Source organism: Pteropus vampyrus, unplaced genomic scaffold (assembly GCF_000151845.1).
Source record: "Pteropus vampyrus isolate Shadow unplaced genomic scaffold, Pvam_2.0 Scaffold3, whole genome shotgun sequence".
NCBI lineage: Eukaryota > Metazoa > Chordata > Mammalia > Chiroptera > Pteropodidae > Pteropus > Pteropus vampyrus.
Genome location: NW_011888784.1, coordinates 5,711,203 through 5,715,642, shown reverse-complemented (window position 1 = coordinate 5,715,642; position 4,440 = coordinate 5,711,203).

The following is a 4,440-nucleotide window of genomic DNA, read 5'->3' as shown; positions in this document are numbered from 1 at the left end:
CTGAAAAAAAAGCATGATAAAAGGGAAATAGCCTGACCAGATATTAAAAGGCATTATAAAGCCTCAGTCATTAAAACAGTGTGGTAGTGACACTTGAATGGGTAGATTACTAATCAAACAGAATAGAAAGTACAGAAGTACACCAAAACATGAAAACCCATTTGGTAAACAATGAAGGTGGCTTATAGGATAAAAGGGAGACAGCTGCTCTGAATTGTGAGCTGAATTGGAAGACAAATGAGAAATCACCTGAATTCTTGGAGGCAGCAGGCTCTGAATGGGGACTTTACTGTCTCTCTTTCTAGCTATGGTTTTGGGTCTGCCTGGGCCAAAATAAAATGTAGCACTCACTGTAACTGTGTGTTCCTTTCTAAATTCAGATAATTTGGGGCAGCTGGACAGCAGGCTGAGTTCCCACTTCATTAAGCCTGTTTACCAAAAAGCTCTTCAAAACCGCTCCCCCAACCCCACCTTGGGCTCCGAGTCCCTCCCATGGCGGGGCCCGGGGTTCCTGGGAAATGATGGAGACGATCTTCAGAGACCAGAGGCCCTTCCCGACCCTCACCCAGGCCAAGGCGCAGGTGGACATTAAAGCAGAAGCAGCTCTACATGCGGCCACCACTCCACCAGGCTCCCAGCCCCTGAATTCTGATTGGCCTGGAGTACAGCTTGCGCATCACGATTTTTAAAACCTCCCGGTGTTTCGAATGTGCAGCTACGGGTGAGGATGGCCACTTTAAATTATAAAGCTATCTTTCTTTCCATAAACTTTGATAAATCATTCTCTGATGATGTGTGAGCAAACAAGAAAATATAGTAAAAGTGCTTTTAAGCTACACTGCTGCCTAAGTGTTAACCCATACTTAGAGTGGGGACAGCAGGGTGAATATGATGAGGTCTCAATCTCTGGGGACACTCCCATTTATACAGGGGAGCAGTTGATTTCAGATGGATCTACTTCCTCCACATTTTTTTCTAATAGCTCTAGTGCTGCAAAACACATACATTGTCGCTGGCCTCTCATGGACATTCTTAGGTCAGCAGATTTCACAAGCAAAGAAGCATCTCTGCTGCCCAGCCTGAGTCTGAGGCTTGTTACTGCGTCTCCACAAACCTTTCCTTCCAGAAGGTACAGGGAGACAGTCTGTAAATCCATCCATTCCATTTCTGTATCTCAATGTTAAGCATACTGCTTAGCGGTTTGCACTGCCTTGAGAGTCACCTTTTAAAAATATATTTTTGTAGCCAACTTTGTAATAACTTTCTATTCTTTGTGTTTAACTTTTTGTTAGTTTAAACCTGGTTTATTGGAAAAGATAAGCACTTTATTTTAATTCATTAGTTCATGTATCAGTTTTATTTTAGTTCACTTTATCATAGTAGTTGACTTTAGTATCCACGCTTTCTTTACTCATTAAATACAAATAAACTAGTGTCCCATTATACACTGCATTTCGTAAGTGTCAATCTTATAAATCTTACATAGCGAAAAACTACACATACTAAATGAACTGGGAATTTAGATGTGAATTTTGCAAAATTCATTCTCAGTAAAAAAGAAGTTTCCTAATTTGTCGCTTTATCAGTTATCCCCCAATTTGCCCTCTGATCCTAAGTGATCCTGGGTCATAGCTAAATCTGAAGATTTGGTCTCCAGGGACAAGGTGGCCTCAAGGAGACAGCTTCCCAGACCCCCCTGCTATGGACTGAATGTTCGTGTTTCCACCTCCAAATTCGTGTGTTGAAACCTGAATCCCCAGGGTGATGGTATTGGGAAGTGGTGCCTTTGGGAGACGTTTAAGTCATGAGTGTGGAGTCTTCATGAGCGGGATCAGGGCCCCTACAAGGGGTGAAGAGACCAGAGCGCTCTCTTTTCACTATATGAAGATACAATGAGAAATCAGCAGTCTGCAACCCGAAAGCAAGTCCTTCCCAGAACCCAAGCATCCTGGCGCCCTGATCTCAGACTTCTAGCCCCTAGAACTGACCTGTAAGACATTTCTGTCGTTTATAAGCCGCCCAGTCTAGCGTATTTTGTTATATCAGCCCGAACTGAGACACCTCCAAAGTTCTCCTAGGGCCTGGATGTCAGTTTTGAGATTGTGTCTTGTGTTTCTCATTCGTGCAGTCTTATATTCTCCCTCACGGGCCCATGAATACTGATAAGCAGTGATCAGTGCAGTTCCTTCTTAGGTGCTTTCGAAAAAACGCAGCACCAAGCTGGGTGTAGGAGAGGGTGGCAGTGAGTAACTCTTGGACTCAGGAGCCTTTACCATGAAGTTGGAGAAGCTTACGTGCCATGGCCCCAGGAGGGCCCTAGGAACATGTTCACCTGGTCACATGTACTCGTAGAACTTGCAGAGAATGCAATCTATGTAATTCTACATGCATCATGTGATTTTTTTTAATGGGGATTGTGAAAAATAGAATGTATCAGAATTCTGGAGTTTTTCAATCACAAACTTATAGTGGTGCTACTGATAGTGGGTGCATCTGTTGGTGAAGTTGTATGCTTTATGCATCCCAACCATCGGCAGTAAACAAATTCTGATTCTTTCCCAGGAAACTGAATAAGCTTTATATTCTCTCTATAGAAAATATTATAAAATAGTGAAGAGCATGTGATGAATAAATGGAAGGAATAGGTCGTTCGATCTTTTGTAGAATGGTGTTCCATTTGATTTTTTGGCATGTGAATGTCAATTTCCTAAAGGGAGGGTTTTGGCTGTGTTATTTGAATTTTACATTAAAACAGTTTACAGTTAGTTAAGCTAAATGCACAGAAATACGATCCACTGTTGGTAAACATGTCAATACCCTGACAGTTTCAATTATGATAAATTTGTTTCTCAGAAAGAATATTATCAACGGTAGCATTTTTGTTTCAAGTAAAAAACAAGACTTAAAAAAGTTATCACTCTATCATATTTCCTAATATTGTTAGCAATATGAATGTTTTTGTGACAATGGTCTGAATGAAATAAGATTAGGTGAGCCCTACAATTGTCCCAGCTGACTGCCTTGAGAGTTTCCAAGCTTCAGCACAGAGGAGAACAAGGCGGAGCCCAACAGAGCCCCTGGACCGAGGAAATGGAGCTGACAGTCCAGAGACCAAGGTGGTGAGAATTTGTAGGACGGAGGGCCAGAGACTAGGAGCTGAGAGAGGAAACCCCAGGTATCTAGAGAGGGATCCATCATAGTGGTTATCAATAAATACGTGTGAGGAAATTATCTGAGGCTGGGGAAAGAACCATCCAAAAGAACGAGAGAGAACAACGTCTAGCACTCACTCACAAAGAGACAGGAACAGTGCCTGTCCCCAACAGCCAGAGTGTAAAACCTTAGAATTCAAGAGGCATTGTGCCCAAGAACCAGAAAGGTCTTGCCTCGGTTGTGGGGAACAGTTAGCCCTAGAGATAGCCCTGTTCTGGAGGTCCTTATCTTTTCATAAAAGCAAGGTCTGAAAGGATCAAATGTTTCCAAGTAACATACCTGCATCCTAGAACGATGCCCGATGTTATTCATAGGAATACAAATATATCTCACACCTGGTAAGGTAAAATTCACAATGTCTGACATCTAAACAGAGTGCCAGGCATACGACAAAGCTAGAAAACACGACCCACATGAGGAGAAATATCAATCAATCAAAACCAAACCAGAACTGACCTAGATGTCAGAATTGTCCAATAAGGATGGTAAAACAGTTATTATAACTTTATCCTATATGTTAGAAAAATCAAATAGCAACTTAGAAGATATTAAAAACAGACCCCAAATGAACTTCTAGAGATGAAAAGTATACTGAATGAAATTACCAGATAATTAGTCATGCTGTATTTAAATGTCATTGAAATCCTATATGCTTTTTAGATACATAAGGAAAAATAGTTTCTTGAAACTTTTTAAAAATGTATATCGTGTATACTGAGACATCATGTAAAATATATTTCTTCCTATGGCCACAATTCAAAGTTTTAGAATCAATAACATAGAGCCTTATAGGTCAAGGTAAAAACACTGAATTTTGCCCTGAGGGAGCCAGAGCAACACTGAAGGGTTTTGAGGAGAGCAGTTACATGATCCGACTTGTGTTTTAAGAAGACAAACTGACTGCTCTGAGAATAGTCACAGGGCAGCAGGGCTAAAAGCAACAAACATGTTTCCTACGGTTAGAATAGTCCAAGTAAGAGAAGACTCATGTGTAGCCTGACACCTCAAGCAGCCCAACTGTGTAACCTGCTGAGATAGAATGAGGTTTTCCTCAAAAATTAAAAATCTGGGCTTCTACATCCCTAACATTTGAATGACAGAGACAGCTAATCGGCTCTGAAAATATGTTGTTCCTCCAAATCATCATATAAATCGTCAAGAAACCAGTATTAGTTCATATTGTACACATTTTTGAAAATCAAAGTGCACTTTGCTTTTTATTTTTTA